Genomic DNA, 21425 nt, shown 5'->3' on the forward strand with positions numbered 1-21425 from the left:
ATTTGGTGGAGACTACAAACAGTGTGTTGATGCGCCGAACATCTCGAGTGCGACAGCGCTACGCTCCAGGGATCATAGGCGCCAGGACTAGGTAGAGGCCGCGATCCTGGGAGTTTAAGTCAACAGGGGGATTCAGACGCTCTCCTGGCCGTCCCTCCTCCGAGTTCATGGCCAGTTTCCGCGCGTCTCTCGTTTCATGAACTGAATGACCTCACTTCCGGCTCAGACGCCACCACGAGGGTACTCGGTCGCAGCTTAGACGCTGCGGTTGTGTACACTAGAGATCCCGCCCAGACCGAGTCGCAGGCCTTAGCGTCTGCATACACGTGGAAGTCGCTCAGCGTCCGTGTCCGCAGTGAGTGTCCGTGATCAGTTATCAAGAGCGGTAGTGTACATCAGTAGCGTCTGAATCCACTCAGCGTCTTACGAGCGTCTTTGCTTGGATATGGAAGTGTGGTGAGTCTCCCTGTATCCCGCTCTCCGGCGGCAGGGTATACAGTGCTAAAAATTCTCTCTACTTGCTTAGTATGAATAGTTAATTTTTAGTACCTATTGCATATGAGACCTGTATATTACTGTGTTTTCTGCATGCTATGTTAAAAAAAGAACCAGTTAAAACAGAAGTACAATTTTCCTACTTATGTGTAAGTTATTATGGAGGTTGTATTCTCATATGGCAATGTCTAATGCTTTAACATGTGACTGACTGCTAGTATGTGTGCTGACTTTTCTGTGTAATGTCAGTCCTGTTCTGACCCTCAAATCAGGTGCACTGTGGTCAGATTGATCTCACCTCTATATATTTACATATAGGGTGATTTTCAGTCACAAATTGTGTAGTCAATAACAGAATATTACCATGTCTGTGAGCGGCAAAAGTGATGAGGAGAATTTATCATGCACTCCTACAGCCCTAACATGCTTATCTTGTAAGTCAGGGGAAATTGATATGAATCAATTGGTCACTTATGAGGGTTTGTGTGCAAACTGTTTCGCTTTTCAGCGAAGTAAAAACCAAGAGATGGTTCAACCACCAACAGAGCCACCATGGAATATGTTCGCAAAGACTCTATCTTCTATAGCGGACAAGTTAACTCCGGTAGCACCACCTCAAGGGTTAGGTTACACTATGAACCCATACATGCAGCTCCCTTCCTATGGCTTGGTTCCAGTAGCCTCTACAAGCAACCAAGGGACAGGTAAGACTAAGACAGATACGTCTATGTGGCAGACTACACAAGATGATACATCGGATGATGATACAATAGATCCGTATGATGATCAGTCGCAGAGTTTTAGTTCAGAAGATGTAGCTGAACTTATTAATGCTGTGAAGGCTGTTCTCTCGTTGGAAGAGCCAGCCAAGACAGTGTTAAAAGCTAAAGCACCTGTATTTAAACGAACAAAATCAGTGAAAGCTGAATTCCCAGCGTCAGATGAGCTGACGGAAATGATGGATGAGTCTTGGGCGGCGCCCAGTAAAAAGTATAAGATTCCTAAAAGATGGGATTCTTATTATCCATTTCCAGCTGTGGACTGTTCGAAAAGAGAAGTTCCTCCAAAAGTAGATGCACATGTTCTGCGACTCGTGCATAAATCTGCTTTACCACTGTCATCTACCTCACTAAATGATGTCACAGACAGAAGGGTAGATAGCCTTTTGAAAAATATATTTTCTCTAGTAGGAGCAGTGGTAAGACCTGCTATGGCTTCGGCCTGGGTAGCAAAGGCAATGGGCGAATGGATAGAGGAACTAGAGAATGACATCCGTTCTCCTACTAAGGAGCAAGAGGATAATTTTTACCGTTTAAAACAATCTGCCCAGTATTTGGAAGAAGCAGCAATTGATGTAGGTACAGTTGCTTCTAAAGCTTCAGCCTTGTCAGTAGTCGCTCGCAGAGCAGTTTGGCTACGTACCTGGAAGGCAGATGCGGAATCCAAGAAAGAATTGGAAGCATTGCCTTTTGTTAGCAATATATTATTTGGAAAACCTTTATCGGATATCCTAGAATCAGAGGCTGAATCGAAAAAGGTCAGATTTCCGGCTACCTATAACCCTAAATCCAAGGGTTTAAAATTTCGCTCTTTTCGTTGGCAAAACAAAGCGAAAGCTAAAGAGGAGCCTAAGCAACCCCAGTTTAAATCCAGGGGTAGGAAGCAGTGGGCTAGCAAAAAGCCAGCTTCCAAACCCGAACAGAAACCGTCAGCCTGAAGAGACGGGCCTCCGCCTGGAGGATTCCAGGGTTGGGGGCCGACTCCTTCATTTTGCACACATATGGCAACAGTCAACAGCAGATGCTTGGGTGCAGAAGGTAGTGTCTCAGGGGTATGGGTTCCCATTCAGGAGGCAGCCTCCTCAAAGATTTTTTTGCACCAGCCCGTCTCGTATAGAGTTGAAGGCCAATGCCCTGCAAGAAGCAGTCCAAAAATTACTGCAGTCTGGTGTGATTGTCCCAGTACCTCCATCACAAAGGGGACAGGGGTTTTACTCCAATTTATTTCTAATCCAGAAGCCCAAATAGGTCATATCGGCCAATTCTCAATCTGAAAATGTTGAACAAATACATTTGGATCCCAAAGTTCCACATGGAGACGTTACGCTCCATAATGTTGGCTATGGAACCGGGAGATTACATGGTATCTCTGGATGTACGGGATGCTTACCTACATGTGCCTATAGCACTGTCGCATCAGTGTTACCTCAGGTTTGCTATCCTCCAGGAACATTTTCAGTTCCAAGCTCTGCCCTTCGGGCTAGCTACAGCACCCAGGGTGTTTACCAAGATCATGGTGGTTATGGCAGCTTGTCTGTGCAAACAGGGGATAAGAATATTCCCATACCTCGACGACCTGTTAATCCTAGCACATTCGCAGGATGTACTTTTGAGCCATCTTCAACAAACAATAGTTTGTTTACAGAGACACGGGTGGCTCATAAATTGGGAAAAGTCGTCTCTGAATCCGGCACAGCGGATGGTTCATTTGGGGGCCATATTGGATTCAGACCTACAGAAAGTTCTCTTACCAGAGAAAAAGATAGTCAAGGTGCAGGTCATGGCTCAGGAAGCGTTGCACGTCCAGACAATGTCAGTCCATGCAGCAATGCGACTGTTGGGTCTGATGGTATCAACCTTCGACATGGTGGAATATGCGCAATTCCACTCCAGACCGTTGCAGCACCTTATTCTGACCAAATGGAACGGAAATCATCAGACAATAAAGAAGCAGATGATAAAGATTCCAGTAAACGTAAAAAGGTCTCTAGCGTGGTGGCTACAGACAGACCATTTAAACAAGGGGAGACCCTTTTGGATAAAAGAGTGGCAAGTCCTGACAACAGATGCCAGCTTGCAAGGCTGGGGGGGCGGTACTCGGAAGCCTATGGTTCCAGGGAAAATGGACCACAAGGGAAAGTCGCCTGCCAATAAATCTGTTGGAGATAAGGGCCATTTACTTGGCTCTAGTTCAGGCAAAGGACAGTCTGCAAGGAAGACCAGTCCAGATTCGCTCAGACAATGCGACAGCAGTAGCATACCTCAATCATCAAGGAGGAACTCACAGCAAGAGACTGATGGAGGAAGTAACTCCCATTTTAAAATGGGCGGAACTCCATCTCCCAGCATTGTCAGCAGTATTTGTCCCGGGTGTACTAAACTGGGAAGCAGATTTTCTCAGTCGGCACACCATTCAGGAAACCGAATGGGCACTACACCCAGAAGTGTTTCAGACACTGGTGAACAGATGGGGTCTACCAGAGATAGACCTTATGGCATCTCGTCTAAACAACAAAGTTCCAAGGTACGGATCGAGAACAAGGGACCCAGGAGCGGTCCTTGTAGACGCACTGTCAGTAGAATGGAGGTTTCAGCTGGCGTATCTGTTCCCTCCAATATCTCTGTTACCCAGAGTAGTGAGAAAGATAAAACAAGCAAAAGGAGCAATGATTCTAATAGCTCCAGCTTGGCCAAGAAGGCATTGGTACACAGATCTGTTGAGAATGTCCGTGGAAGCACCGATACTGCTTCCTCAACTTCCAGATCTACTAATGCAGGGTCCTTGTTGTCACTAGTGATGTGCACCGGACATTTTTCGGGTTTTGTGTTTTGGTTTTGGATTCGGTTCCGCGGCCGTGTTTTGGATTCGGACGCGTTTTTTGCAAAACCTCCCTGAAATTTTTTTGTCGGATTCGGTGTGTTTTGGATTCGGGTGTTTTTTTCAAAAAACCCTAAAAAACAGCTTAAATCATAGAATTTGGGGGTAATTTTGATCCCATAGTATTATTAACCTCAATAACCATAATTTCCACTAATTTACAGTCTATTCTGAACACCTCACACCTCACAATATTATTTTTAGTCCTAAAATTTGCACGGAGGTCACTGGATGACTAAGCTAAGCGACCCAAGTGGCCGACAGTGGCCGCACAAACACCTGGCCCATCTAGGAGTGGCACTGCAGTGTCAGACAGGATGGCACTTCAAAAAATAGTCCCTAAACAGCACATAATGCAAGGAAAAAAAGAGGTGCACCAGGGTCGCTGGATGGCTAAGCTAAGCGACCCAAGTGGCCGACACAAACACCTGGCCCATCTAGGAGTGGCACTGCAGTGTCAGACAGGATGGCACTTCAAAAAAATAGTCCCCAAACAGCACATGATGCAAAGAAAAAAAGAGGTGCAATGAGGTAGCTGTGTGACTAAGCTAAGCAACTCAAGTGGCCGACACAAACAGCTGGCCCATCTAGGAGTGGCACTGCAGTGTCAGACAGGATGGCACTTCAAAAAATAGTCCCCAAACAGCACATGATGCAAAGAAAAATGAAAGAAAAAAGAGGTGCAAGATAGAATTGTCCTTGGGTCCTCCCACCCTCCCTTATGTTGTATAAACAGGACATGCACACTTTAACAAACCCATCATTTCAGCCACAGGGTCTGCCACACGACTGTGACTGAAATGACTGGTTGGTTTGGGCCCCCACCAAAAAAGAAGCAATCAATCTCTCCTTGCACAAACTGGCTCTACAGAGGCAAGATGTCCACCTCATCATCATCCTCCGATTCCTCACCCCTTTCACTGTGTACATCCCCCTCCTCACAGATTATTAATTCATCCCCACTGGAATCCACCATCTCAGGTCCCTGTGTACTTTCTGGAGGCAATTGCTGCTGGTGAATGTCTCCACGGAGGAATTGATTATAATTCATTTTGATGAACATCATCTTCTCCACATTTTCTGGAAGTAACCTCGTACGCCGATTGCTGACAAGGTGAGCGGCTGCACTAAACACTCTTTCGGAGTACACACTGGAGGGGGGGCAACTTAGGTAAAATAAAGCCAGTTTCTGCAAGGGCCTCCAAATTGCCTCTTTTTCCTGCCAGTATACGTACGGACTGTCTGACGTGCCTACTTGGATGCGGTCACTCATTTAATCCTCCACCATTCTTTTAATGGTGACAGAATCATATGCAGTGACAGTAGATGACATGTCAGTAATCGTTGGCAGGTCCTTCAGTCCGGACCAGATGTCAGCACTCGCTCCAGACTGCCCTGCATCACCGCCAGCAGGTGGGCTCGGAATTCTTAGCCTTTTCCTCGCAGCCCCAGTTGCGGGAGAATGTGAAGGAGGAGCTGTTGATGGGTCACGTTCCGCTTGACTTAACAATTTTCTCACCAGCAGGTCTTTGAACCTCTGCAGACTTGTGTCTGCCGGAAAGAGAGATACAACGTAGGTTTTAAATCTAGGATCGAGCACGGTGGCCAAAATGTAGTGCTCTGATTTCAACAGATTGACCACCCGTGAATCCTGGTTAAGCGAATTAAGGGCTCCATCCACAAGTTCCACATGCCTAGCGGAATCGCTCTGTTTTAGCTCCTTCTTCAATGCCTCCAGCTTCTTCTGCAAAAGCCTGATGAGGGGAATGACCTGACTCAGGCTGGCAGTGTCTGAACTGACTTCACGTTGTGCAAGTTCAAAGGGTTGCAGAACCTTGCACAACGTTAAAATCATTCTCCACTGCGCTTGATTCAGGTGCATTCCCCCTCCTTTGCCTATATCGTAGGTAGCTGTATAGGCTTGAATGGCCTTTTGCTGCTCCTCCATCCTCTGAAGCATATAGAGGGTTGAATTCCACCTCGTTACCACCTCTTGCTTCAGATGATGGCAGGGCAGGTTCAGGAATGTTTACTGGTGCTCCAGTCTTCGGCACGCGGTGGCTGAATGCCGAAAGTGGCCCGCAATTCTTCGGGCCACCGACAGCATCTCTTGCACGCCCCTGTAGTTTTTTAAATAATTCTGCACCACCAAATTCAATGTATGTTCAAAACATGGGACGTGCTGGAATTTGCCCACATGTAATGCACGCACAATATTGGTGGCGTTGTCCGATGTCACACATCCCCAGGAGAGTCCAATTGGGGTAAGCCATTCTGCGATGCTGTTCCTCAGTTTCCGTAAGAGGTTGTCAGCTGTGTGCCTCTTATGGAAAGCGGTGATACAAAGCGTAGCCTGCCTAGGAACGAGTTGGCGTTTGCGAGATGCTGCTACTGGTGCCGCCGCTGCTGTTCTTGCTGCGGGAGGCAATACATCTACCCAGTGGGCTGTAATAGTCATATAGTCCTGAGTCTGCCCTGCTCCACTTGTCCACATGTCCGTGGTTAAGTGGACATTTGGTACAACTGCATTTTTTAGGACACTGGTGACTCTTTTTCTGAGGTCTGTGTACATTTTCGGTATCGCCTGCCTAGAGAAATGGAACCTAGATGGTATTTGGTACCGGGGACACAGTACCTCAATCAATTCTCTAGTTCCCTGTGAATTAACGGTGGATACCGGAAACACGTTTTTCACCACCCAGGCTGCCAAGGCCTGAGTTATCCGCTTTGCAGCAGGATGACTGCTGTGATATTTCATCTTCCTCGCAAAGGACTGTTGGACAGTCAATTGCTTACTGGAAGTAGTACAAGTGGTCTTCCGACTTCCCCTCTGGGATGACGATCGACTCCCAGCAGCAACAACAGCAGCGCCAGCAGCAGTAGGCGTTACACTCAAGGATGCATCGGAGGAATCCCAGGCAGGAGAGGACTCAGTCTTGACAGTGACATGGCCTGCTGGACTATTGGCTTTCCTGTGTAAGGAGGAAATTGACACTGAGGGAGTTGGTGGTGTGGTTTGCAGGAGCTTGGTTACAAGAGGAAGGGATTTAGTTGGCAGTGGACTGCTTCCGCTGTCACCCAAAGTTTTTGAACTTGTCAATGAGTTCTGATGAATGCGCTCCAGGTGACGTATAAGGGAGGATGTTCCTAGGTAGTTAACGTCCTTACCCCTACTTATTACAGCTTGACAAAGGCAACACACGGCTTGACACCAGTTGTCCGCATTTCTGTTGAAATAATTCCACACCGAAGAGGTGATTTTTTTGTAATTTGACCAGGCATGTCAATGGCCATATTCGTCCCATGGACAACAGGTGTCTCCCCGGGTGCCTGACTAAAACAAACCACCTCACCATCAGAATCCTCCTTGTCAATTTCCTCCCCAGCGCTAGCAACACCCATATTCTCATCCTGGTGTACTTCAACACTGACATCTTCAATTTGACTATCAGGAACTGGACTGCGCGTGCTCCTTCCAGCACTTGCAGGGGGCGTGCAAATGGTGGAAGGCGCCACCTCTTCCCGTCCAGTGTTGGGAAGGTCAGGCATCGCAACCGACACAATTGGACTCTCCTTGGGGATTTGTGATTTAGAAGAACGCACAGTTCTTTGCTGTGCTTTTGCCAGCTTAAGTCTTTTCATTTTTCTAGCGAGAGGATGAGTGCTTCCATCCTCATGTGAAGCTGAACCACTAGCCATGAACATAAGACAGGGCCTCAGCCGTTCCTTGCCACTCCGTGTCGTAAATGGCATATTGGCCAGTTTACGCTTCTCATCAGAAGCTTTTAATTTTGATTTTTGGGTAATTTTACTGAACTTTTATTGGGGGGATTTTACATGCTCTCTACTATGACATTGGGCATCGGCCTTGGCAGACGATGTTGATGGCATTTCATTGTCTCGGCCATGACTAGTGGCAGCAGCTTCAGCACGAGGTGGAAGTGGATCTTGATCTTTCCCTATTTTACCCTCCACATTCTTGTTCTCCATTTTTTAATGTGTGGAATTATATGCCAGTAATATATCAATAGCAATGGCCTACTACTATATATACTGCGCACAACATAAATGCACCACAGGTATGGATGGATAGTATACTTGACGACACAGAGGTAGGTAGAGCATTGGCCTACTGTACCGTACTACTATATATTATATACTGGTGGTCAGCAAAATTATGCACTGTCCTACTACTATATATATACTGCACACAACTTAAATGCACCACAGGTATGGATGGATAGTATACTTGACGACACAGAGGTAGGTAGAGCAGTGGACTACTGTACCGTACTGCTATATATTATATACTGGTGGTCAGCAAAATTATGCACTGTCCTACTACTATATATATACTGCGCACAAAAACTTAAATGCACCACAGGTATGGATGGATAGTATACTTGACAACACAGAGGTAGGTAGAGCAGTGGCCTACTGTACCATACTGCTATGTATTATATACTGGTGGTCAGCAAAATTATGCACTGTCCTACTACTATAAGTATATATATACTGCGCACAAAAACTTAAAAGCACCACAGGTATGGATGGATAGTATACTTGACAACACAGAGGTAGGTAGAGCAGTGGCCTACTGTACCGTACTGCTATATATTATATACTGGTGGTCAGCAAAATTATGCACTGTCCTACTATATATATACTGCGCACAAAAACTTAAATGCACCACAGGTATGGATGGATAGTATACTTGACGACACAGAGGTAGGTAGAGCAGTGGCCTACTGTACCGTACTGCTATATATTATATACTGGTGGTCAGCAAAATTATGCACTGTCCTACTACTATATATATACTGCGCACAAAAACTTAAATGCACCACAGGTATGGATGGATAGTATACTTGACAACACAGAGGTAGGTAGAGCAGTGGCCTACTGTACCGTACTGCTATATATTATATACTGGTGGTCAGCAAAATTATGCACTGTCCTACTACTATATATATACTGGGCACAAAAACTTAAATGCACCACAGGTATGGATGGATAGTATACTTGACGACACAGAGGTAGGTAGAGTATACTGAGCACAAAAACTTAAATGTACCACAGGTATGGATGGATAGTATACTTGACGACACAGAGGTAGGTAGAGCAGTGGCCTACTGTACCGTACTGCTATATATTATATACTGGTGGTCAGCAAAATTATGCACTGTCCTTTAGAGATGAGCGGGTTCGGTTTCTCTGAAACCGAACCCGCACGAACTTCATGTTTTTTTTACGGGTCCGAGCAGACTCGGATCCTCCCGCCTTGCTCGGTTAACCCGAGCGCGCCCGAACGTCATCATGACGCTGTCGGATTCTCGCGAGACTCGGATTCTATATAAGGAGCCGCGCGTCGCCGCCATTTTCACACGTGCATTGAGATTGATAGGGAGAGGACGTGGCTGGCGTCCTCTCCATTAGAAATTAGATTAGAAGAGAGAGAGAGATTGTGCAGAGTCAGACAGAGTTTACCACAGTGACCAGTGCAGTTGTTGTTAGTTAACTTTTATTTATTTTAATATAATATATCCGTTCTCTGCTATATCCGTTCTCTGCCTGAAAAAAAACGATACACAGCAGCAGCCAGTCACACAGTGTGACTCAGTCTGTGTGCACTCAGCTCAGCCCAGTGTGCTGCACATCAATGTATAAAAGGCAAAGCTTATAATAATTGTGGGGGAGACTGGGGAGCACTGCAGGTTGTTATAGCAGGAGCCCCCAGGAGTACATAATATTATATTAATTTAAAATTAAACAGTGCACACTTTTGCTGCAGGAGTGCCACTGCCAGTGTGACTAGTGGTGACCAGTGCCTGACCACCAGTATAGTAGTATATTGTTGTATGTATTGTATACTATCTCTTTATCAACCAGTCTATATTAGCAGCAGACACAGTACAGTGCGGTAGTTCACGGCTGTGGCTACCTCTGTGTCGGCAGTCGGAACTCGGCAGGCAGTCCGTCCATCCATAATTGTATTACAATATATACCACCTAACCGTGGTATTTTTTTTTCTTTCTTTATACCGTCGTCATAGTGTCATACTAGTTGTTACGAGTATACTACTATCTCTTTATCAACCAGTGTACAGTGCGGTAGTTCACGGCTGTGGCTACCTCTGTGTCGGCAGTCGGCAGGCAGTCCGTCCATCCATAATTGTATTATTATTATAATATATACCACCTAACCGTGGTTTTTTTTTCATTCTTTATACCGTCATAGTGTCATACTAGTTGTTACGAGTATACTACTATCTCTTTATCAACCAGTGTACAGTGCGGTAGTTCACGGCTGTGGCTACCTCTGTGTCGGCAGTCGGCAGGCAGTCCGTCCATCCATAATTGTATTATTATTATAATATATACCACCTAACCGTGGTTTTTTTTTCATTCTTTATACCGTCGTCATAGTGTCATACTAGTTGTTACGAGTATACTACTATCTCTTTATCAACCAGTGTACAGTGCGGTAGTTCACGGCTGTGGCTACCTCTGTGTCGGCAGTCGGCAGGCAGTCCGTCCATCCATAATTGTATTATTATTATAATATATACCACCTAACCGTGGTTTTTTTTTCATTCTTTATACCGTCGTCATAGTGTCATACTAGTTGTTACGAGTATACTACTATCTCTTTATCAACCAGTGTACAGTGCGGTAGTTCACGGCTGTGGCTACCTCTGTGTCGGCAGTCGGCAGGCAGTCCGTCCATCCATAATTGTATTATTATTATAATATATACCACCTAACTGTGGTATTTTTTTTTCTTTCTTTATACCGTCGTCATAGTGTCATACTAGTTGTTACGAGTATACTACTATCTCTTTATCAACCAGTGTACAGTGCGGTAGTTCACGGCTGTGGCTACCTCTGTGTCGGCAGTCGGCAGGCAGTCCGTCCATCCATAATTGTATTATTATTATAATATATACCACCTAACTGTGGTATTTTTTTTTCTTTCTTTATACCGTCGTCATAGTGTCATACTAGTTGTTACGAGTATACTACTATCTCTTTATCAACCAGTGTACAGTGCGGTAGTTCACGGCTGTGGCTACCTCTGTGTCGGCAGTCGGCAGGCAGTCCGTCCATCCATAATTGTATTATTATTATAATATATACCACCTAACCGTGGTTTTTTTTTCATTCTTTATACCGTCGTCATAGTGTCATACTAGTTGTTACGAGTATACTACTATCTCTTTATCAACCAGTGTACAGTGCGGTAGTTCACGGCTGTGGCTACCTCTGTGTCGGCAGTCGGCAGGCAGTCCGTCCATCCATAATTGTATTATTATTATAATATATACCACCTAACTGTGGTATTTTTTTTTCTTTCTTTATACCGTCGTCATAGTGTCATACTAGTTGTTACGAGTATACTACTATCTCTTTATCAACCAGTGTACAGTGCGGTAGTTCACGGCTGTGGCTACCTCTGTGTCGGCAGTCGGCAGGCAGTCCGTCCATCCATAATTGTATTATTATTATAATATATACCACCTAACCGTGGTTTTTTTTTCATTCTTTATACCGTCATAGTGTCATACTAGTTGTTACGAGTATACTACTATCTCTTTATCAACCAGTGTACAGTGCGGTAGTTCACGGCTGTGGCTACCTCTGTGTCGGCACTCGGCAGGCAGTCCGTCCATCCATAATTGTATTATTATTATAATATATACCACCTAACCGTGGTTTTTTTTTCATTCTTTATACCGTCGTCATAGTGTCATACTAGTTGTTACGAGTATACTACTATCTCTTTATCAACCAGTGTACAGTGCGGTAGTTCACGGCTGTGGCTACCTCTGTGTCGGCAGTCGGCAGGCAGTCCGTCCATCCATAATTGTATTATTATTATAATATATACCACCTAACTGTGGTATTTTTTTTTCTTTCTTTATACCGTCGTCATAGTGTCATACTAGTTGTTACGAGTATACTACTATCTCTTTATCAACCAGTGTACAGTGCGGTAGTTCACGGCTGTGGCTACCTCTGTGTCGGCAGTCGGCAGGCAGTCCGTCCATCCATAATTGTATTATTATTATAATATATACCACCTAACCGTGGTTTTTTTATACCACCTAACCGTGGCAGTCCGTCCATAATTGTATACTAGTATCCAATCCATCCATCTCCATTGTTTACCTGAGGTGCCTTTTAGTTCTGCCTATAAAATATGGAGAACAAAAAAGTTGAGGTTCCAAAATTAGGGAAAGATCAAGATCCACTTCCACCTCGTGCTGAAGCTGCTGCCACTAGTCATGGCCGAGACGATGAAATGCCAGCAACGTCGTCTGCCAAGGCCGATGCCCAATGTCATAGTACAGAGCATGTCAAATCCAAAACACCAAATATCAGAAAAAAAAGGACTCCAAAACCTAAAATAAAATTGTCGGAGGAGAAGCGTAAACTTGCCAATATGCCATTTACCACACGGAGTGGCAAGGAACGGCTGAGGCCCTGGCCTATGTTCATGGCTAGTGGTTCAGCTTCACATGAGGATGGAAGCACTCAGCCTCTCGCTAGAAAACTGAAAAGACTCAAGCTGGCAAAAGCACCGCAAAGAACTGTGCGTTCTTTGAAATCCCAAATCCACAAGGAGAGTCCAATTGTGTCGTTTGCGATGCCTGACCTTCCCAACACTGGACGTGAAGAGCATGCGCCTTCCACTATTTGCATGCCCCCTGCAAGTGCTGGAAGGAGCACCCGCAGTCCAGTTCCTGATAGTCAGATTGAAGATGTCAGTGTTGAAGTACACCAGGATGAGGAGGATATGGGTGTTGCTGGCGCTGGGGAGGAAATTGACCAGGAGGATTCTGATGGTGAGGTGGTTTGTTTAAGTCAGGCACCCGGGGAGACACCTGTTGTCCGTGGGAGGAATATGGCCGTTGACATGCCAGGTGAAAATACCAAAAAAATCAGCTCTTCGGTGTGGAGGTATTTCACCAGAAATGCGGACAACAGGTGTCAAGCCGTGTGTTCCCTTTGTCAAGCTGTAATAAGTAGGGGTAAGGACGTTAACCACCTCGGAACATCCTCCCTTATACGTCACCTGCAGCGCATTCATAATAAGTCAGTGACAAGTTCAAAAACTTTGGGTGACAGCGGAAGCAGTCCACTGACCAGTAAATCCCTTCCTCTTGTAACCAAGCTCACGCAAACCACCGTACCAACTCCCTCAGTGTCAATTTCCTCCTTCCCCAGGAATGCCAATAGTCCTGCAGGCCATGTCACTGGCAAGTCTGACGAGTCCTCTCCTGCCTGTGATTCCTCCGATGCATCCTTGCGTGTAACGCCTACTGCTGCTGGCGCTGCTGTTGTTGCCGCTGGGAGTCGATGGTCATCCCAGAGGGGAAGTCGTAAGCCCACTTGTACTACTTCCAGTAAGTAATTGACTGTTCAACAGTCCTTTGCGAGGAAGATGAAATATCACAGCAGTCATCCTACTGCAAAGCGGATAACTGAGTCCTTGACAACTATGTTGGTGTTAGACGTGCGTCCGGTATCCGCCGTTAGTTCACAGGGAACTAGACAATTTATTGAGGCAGTGTGCCCCCGTTACCAAATACCATCTAGGTTCCACTTCTCTAGGCAGGCGATACCGAGAATGTACACGGACGTCAGAAAAAGACTCACCAGTGTCCTAAAAAATGCAGTTGTACCCAATGTCCACTTAACCACGGACATGTGGACAAGTGGAGCAGGGCAGGGTCAGGACTATATGACTGTGACAGCCCACTGGGTAGATGTATGGACTCCCGCCGCAAGAACAGCAGCGGCGGCACCAGTAGCAGCATCTCGCAAACGCCAACTCTTTCCTAGGCAGGCTACGCTTTGTATCACCGCTTTCCAGAATACGCACACAGCTGAAAACCTCTTACGGCAACTGAGGAAGATCATCGCGGAATGGCTTACCCCAATTGGACTCTCCTGTGGATTTGTGGCATCGGACAACGCCAGCAATATTGTGTGTGCATTAAATATGGGCAAATTCCAGCACGTCCCATGTTTTGCACATACCTTGAATTTGGTGGTGCAGAATTTTTTAAAAAACGACAGGGGCGTGCAAGAGATGCTGTCGGTGGCCAGAAAAATTGCGGGACACTTTCGGCGTACAGGCACCACGTACAGAAGACTGGAGCACCACCAAAAACTACTGAACCTGCCCTGCCATCATCTGAAGCAAGAAGTGGTAACGAGGTGGAATTCAACCCTCTATATGCTTCAGAGGTTGGAGGAGCAGCAAAAGGCCATTCAAGCCTATACAATTGAGCACGATATAGGAGATGGAATGCACCTGTCTCAAGTGCAGTGGAGAATGATTTCAACGTTGTGCAAGGTTCTGATGCCCTTTGAACTTGCCACACGTGAAGTCAGTTCAGACACTGCCAGCCTGAGTCAGGTCATTCCCCTCATCAGGCTTTTGCAGAAGAAGCTGGAGGCATTGAAGAAGGAGCTAACACGGAGCGATTCCGCTAGGCATGTGGGACTTGTGGATGCAGCCCTTAATTCGCTTAACAAGGATTCACGGGTGGTCAATCTGTTGAAATCAGAGCACTACATTTTGGCCACCGTGCTCGATCCTAGATTTAAAGCCTACCTTGGATCTCTCTTTCCGGCAGACACAGGTCTGCTGGGGTTGAAAGACCTGCTGGTGACAAAATTGTCAAGTCAAGCGGAACGCGACCTGTCAACATCTCCTCCTTCACATTCTCCCGCAACTGGGGGTGCGAGGAAAAGGCTCAGAATTCCGAGCCCACCCGCTGGCGGTGATGCAGGGCAGTCTGGAGCGACTGCTGATGCTGACATCTGGTCCGGACTGAAGGACCTGACAACGATTACGGACATGTCGTCTACTGTCACTGCATATGATTCTCTCAACATTGATAGAATGGTGGAGGATTATATGAGTGACCGCATCCAAGTAGGCACGTCACACAGTCCGTACTTATACTGGCAGGAAAAAGAGGCAATTTGGAGGCCCTTGCACAAACTGGCTTTATTCTACCTAAGTTGCCCTCCCACAAGTGTGTACTCCGAAAGAGTGTTTAGTGCCGCCGCTCACCTTGTCAGCAATCGGCGTACGAGGTTACATCCAGAAAATGTGGAGAAGATGATGTTCATTAAAATGAATTATAATCAATTCCTCCGCGGAGACATTGACCAGCAGCAATTGCCTCCACAAAGTACACAGGGAGCTGAGATGGTGGATTCCAGTGGGGACGAATTGATAATCTGTGAGGAGGGGGATGTACACGGTGATATATCGGAGGGTGAAGATGAGGTGGACATCTTGCCTCTGTAGAGCCAGTTTGTGCAAGGAGAGATTAATTGCTTCTTTTTTGGGGGGGGTCCAAACCAACCCGTCATATCAGTCACAGTCGTGTGGCAGACCCTGTCACTGAAATGATGGGTTGGTTAAAGTGTGCATGTCCTGTTTTGTTTATACAACATAAGGGTGGGTGGGAGGGCCCAAGGATAATTCCATCTTGCACCTCTTTTTTCTTTTCTTTTTCTTTGCATCATGTGCTGATTGGGGAGGGTTTTTTGGAAGGGACATCCTGCGTGACACTGCAGTGCCACTCCTAGATGGGCCCGGTGTTTGTGTCGGCCACTAGGGTCGCTTATCTTTCTCACACAGTCAGCTACCTCATTGCGCCTCTTTTTTTCTTTGCGTCATGTGCTGTTTGGGGAGGGTTTTTTGGAAGGGACATCCTGCGTGACACTGCAGTGCCACTCCTAGATGGGCCCGGTGTTTGTGTCGGCCACTAGGGTCGCTTATCTTACTCACACAGCGACCTCGGTGCAAATTTTAGGACTAAAAATAATATTGTGAGGTGTGATGTGTTCAGAATAGGCTGAAAATGAGTGTAAATTATGTTTTTTGAGGTTAATAATACTTTGGGATCAAAATTACCCCCAAATTCTATGATTTAAGCTGTTTTTTAGGGTTTTTTGAAAAAAACACCCGAATCCAAAACACACCCGAATCCGACAAAAAAAATTCGGTGAGGTTTTGCCAAAACGCGGTCGAACCCAAAACACGGCCGCGGAACCGAACCCAAAACCAAAACACAAAACCCGAAAAATTTCAGGTGCTCATCTCTACTGTCCTACTACTATAAGTATATATATACTGCGCACAAAAGGTTAAATGCACCACAGGTATAGATGGATAGTATACTTGACGACACAGAGGTAGGTAGAGCAGTGGCCTACTGTACCATACTGCTAAATATTATATACTGGGGGTCAGCAAAATTATGCCCTGTCCTACTACTATATATATACTGCGCACAAAAACTTAAATACACCACAGGTATGGATGGATAGTATACTTGACGACACAGAGGTAGGTAGAGCAGTAGCCTACTGTACCGTACTGCTATATATTATATACTGGTGGTCAGCAAAATTATGCACTGTCCTACTACTATATATATACTGCGCACAAAAACTTAAATGCACCACAGGTATGGATGGATAGTATACTTGACAACACAGAGGTAGGTAGAGCAGTGGCCTACTGTACCGTACTGCTATATATTATATACTGGTGGTCAGCAAAATTATGCACTGTCCTACTACTATATATATACTGCGCACAAAAACTTAAATGCACCACAGGTATGGATGGATAGTATACTTGACGACACAGAGGTAGGTAGAGCAGTGGCCTACTGTACCGTACTGCTATATATTATATACTGGTGGTCAGCAAAATTATGCACTGTCCTACTACTATATATATACTGCGCACAAAAACTTAAATGCACCACAGGTATGGATGGATAGTATACTTGACAACACAGAGGTAGGTAGAGCAGTGGCCTACTGTACCGTACTGCTATATATTATATACTGGTGGTCAGCAAAATTATGCACTGTCCTACTACTATATATATACTGGGCACAAAAACTTAAATGCACCACAGGTATGGATGGATAGTATACTTGACGACACAGAGGTAGGTAGAGTATACTGCGCACAAAAACTTAAATGTACCACAGGTATGGATGGATAGTATACTTGACGACACAGAGGTAGGTAGAGCAGTGGCCTACTGTACCGTACTGCTATATATTATATACTGGTGGTCAGCAAAATTATGCACTGTCCTACTACTATAAGTATATATATACTGCGCACAAAAGCTTAAATGCACCACAGGTATGGATGGATAGTATACTTGACGACACAGAGGTAGGTAGAGCAGTGGCCTACTGTACCATACTGCTAAATATTATATACTGGGGGTCAGCAAAATTATGCCCTGTCCTACTACTATATATATACTGCGCACAAAAACTTAAATACACCACAGGTATGGATGGATAGTATACTTGACGACACAGAGGTAGGTAGAGCAGTAGCCTACTGTACCGTACTGCTATATATTATATACTGGTGGTCAGCAAAATTATGCACTGTCCTACTACTATATATATACTGCGCACAAAAACTTAAATGCACCACAGGTATGGATGGATAATATACTTGACAACACAGAGGTAGGTAGAGCAGTGGCCTACTGTACCGTACTGCTATATATTATATACTGATGGTCAGCAAAATTATGCACTGTCCTACTACTATATATATACTGCGCACTAAAACTTCAATGCACCACAGGTATGGATGGATAGTATACTTGACGACAAAGAGGTAGGTAGAGCAGTGGCCTACTGTACCGTACTGCTATATATTATATACTGGTGGTCAGCAAAATTATGCACTGTCCTGCTACTATATATATACTGCGCACAAAAACTTAAATGCACCACAGGTATGGATGGATAGTATACTTGACAACACAGAGGTAGGTAGAGCAGTGGCCTACTGTACCGTACTGCTATATTTTATATACTGGTGGTCAGCAAAATTATGCACTGTCCTACTACTATATATATACTGCGCACAAAAACTTAAATGCACCACAGGTATGGATGGATAGTATACTTGACGACACAGAGGTAGGTAGAGCAGTGGCCTACTGTACCGTACTGCTATATATTATATACTGGTGGTCAGTAGAATTATGCACTGTCCTACTACTATAAGTATATATATACTGCGCACAAAAACTTAAATGCACCACAGGTATGGATGGATAGTATACTTGACGACATAGAGGTAGGTAGAGCAGTGGCCTACTGTACCGTACTGCTATATATTATATACTGGTGGTCAGCAAAATTATGCACTGTCCTACTACTATATATATACTGCGCACAAAAACTTAAATGCACCACAGGTATGGATGGATAGTATACTTGACGACACAGAGGTAGGTAGAGCAGTGGCCTACTGTACCGTACTGCTATATATTATATACTGGTGGTCAGCAAAATTATGCACTGTCCTACTACTATATATATACTGTGCACAAAAACTTAAATGCACCACAGGTATGGATGGATAGTATACTTGACGACACAGAGGTAGGTAGAGCAGTGGCCTACTGTACCGTACTGCTATATATTATATACTGGTGGTCAGCAAAAATATGCACTGTCCTACTATTATATATATACTGCGCACAAAAACTTAAATGCACCACAGGTATGGATGGATAGTATACTTGACAACACAGAGGTAGGCAAAGCAGTGGCCTACTGTACCGTACTGCTATATATTATATACTGGTGGTCAGCAAAATTATGCACTGTCCTACTACTATATATATACTGTGCACAAAAACTTAAATGCACCACAGGTATGGATGGATAGTACACTTGACGACACAGAGGTAGGTAGAGCAGTGGCCTACTGTACCGTACTGCTATATATTATATACTGGTGGTCAGCAAAATTATGCACTGTCCTACTTCTATATATATACTGCGCACAAAAACTTAAATGCACCACAGGTATGGATGGATAGTATACTTGACGACACAGAGGTAGGTAGAGCAGTGGCCTACTGTACCGTACTGCTATATATTATTTACTGGTGGTCAGCAGAATTATGCACTGTCCTACTGCTATAAATTTATATATACTGCGCACAAAAACTTAAATGCACCACAGGTATGGATGGATAGTGTACTTGACGACAGAGAGGTAGGTAAAACAGTGGCCTACTGTACCATACTGCTATATATTATATACTGGTGGTCAGCAAAATTATGCACTGTCCTACTACTATATATATACTGTGCACAAAAACTTAAATGCACCACAGGTATGGATGGATAGTATACTTGACGACACAGAGGTAGGTAGAGCAGTGGCCTACTGTACCATACTGCTATATATTATATACTGGTGGTCAGCAAAATTATGCACCGTCCTACTACAAGTATATATATACTGCGCACAAAAACTTAAATGCACCACAGGTATGGATGGATAGTATACTTGACGACACAGAGGTAGGTAGAGCAGTGGCCTACTGTACCATACTGCTATATATTATATACTGGTGGTCAGCAAAATTATGCACTGTCCTACTACTATATATATACTGCGCACAAAAACTTAAATGCACCACAGGTATGGATGGATAGTATACTTGACGACACAGAGGTAGGTAGAGCAGTGGCCTACTGTACCGTACTGCTATATATTATATACTGGTGGTCAGTAGAATTATGCACTGTCCTACTACTATAAGTATATATATACTGCGCACAAAAACTTAAATGCACCACAGGTATGGATGGATAGTATACTTGACGACATAGAGGTAGGTAGAGCAGTGGCCTACTGTACCGTACTGCTATATATTATATACTGGTGGTCAGCAAAATTATGCACTGTCCTACTACTATATATATACTGCGCACAAAAACTTAAATGCACCACAGGTATGGATGGATAGTATACTTGACGACACAGAGGTAGGTAGAGCAGTGGCCTACTGTACCGTACTGCTATATATTATATACTGGTGGTCAGCAAAATTATGCACTGTCCTACTACTATATATATACTGTGCACAAAAACTTAAATGCACCACAGGTATGGATGGATAGTATACTTGACGACATAGAGGTAGGTAGAGCAGTGGCCTACTGTACCGTACTGCTGTATATTATATACTGGTGGTCAGCAAAATTATGCACTGTCCTACTACTATATATATACTGTGCACAAAAACTTAAATGCACCACAGGTATGGATGGATAGTACACTTGACGACACAGAGGTAGGTAGAGCAGTGGCCTACTGTACCGTACTGCTATATATTATATACTGGTGGTCAGCAAAATTATGCACTGTCCTACTACTATATATATACTGCGCACAAAAACTTAAATGCACCACAGGTATGGATGGATAGTATACTTGACGACACAGAGGTAGGTAGAGCAGTGGCCTACTGTACCGTACTGCTATATATTATATACTGGTGGTCAGCAGAATTATGCACTGTCCTACTACTATATATATACTGCACACAACTTAAATGCACCACAGGTATGGATGGATAGTATACTTGACGACACAGAGGTAGGTAGAGCAGTGGACTACTGTACCGTACTGCTATATATTATATACTGGTGGTCAGCAAAATTATGCACTGTCCTACTACTATATATATACTGCGCCCAAAAACTTAAATGCACCACAGGTATGGATGGATAGTATACTTGACAACACAGAGGTAGGTAGAGCAGTGGCCTACTGTACCATACTGCTATATATTATATACTGGTGGTCAGCAAAATTATGCACTGTCCTACTACTATATATATACTGCGCACAAAAACTTAAATGCACCACAGGTATGGATGGATAGTATACTTGACGACAAAGAGGTAGGTAGAGCAGTGGCCTACTGTACCATACTGCTATGTATTATATACTGGTGGTCAGCAAAATTATGCACTGTCCTACTACTATAAGTATATATATACTGCGCACAAAAACTTAAAAGCACCACAGGTATGGATGGATAGTATACTTGACAACACAGAGGTAGGTAGAGCAGTGGCCTACTGTACCGTACTGCTATATATTATATACTGGTGGTCAGCAAAATTATGCACTGTCCTACTACTATATATATACTGCGCACAAAAACTTAAATGCACCACAGGTATGGATGGATAGTATACTTGACGACACAGAGGTAGGTAGAGCAGTGGCCTACTGTACCGTACTGCTATATATTATATACTGGTGGTCAGCAAAATTATGCACTGTCCTACTACTATATATATACTGCGCACAAAAACTTAAATGCACCACAGGTATGGATGGATAGTATACTTGACAACACAGAGGTAGGTAGAGCAGTGGC

Source organism: Pseudophryne corroboree, chromosome 8, assembly GCF_028390025.1.
Source record: "Pseudophryne corroboree isolate aPseCor3 chromosome 8, aPseCor3.hap2, whole genome shotgun sequence".
Lineage (NCBI taxonomy): Eukaryota > Metazoa > Chordata > Amphibia > Anura > Myobatrachidae > Pseudophryne > Pseudophryne corroboree.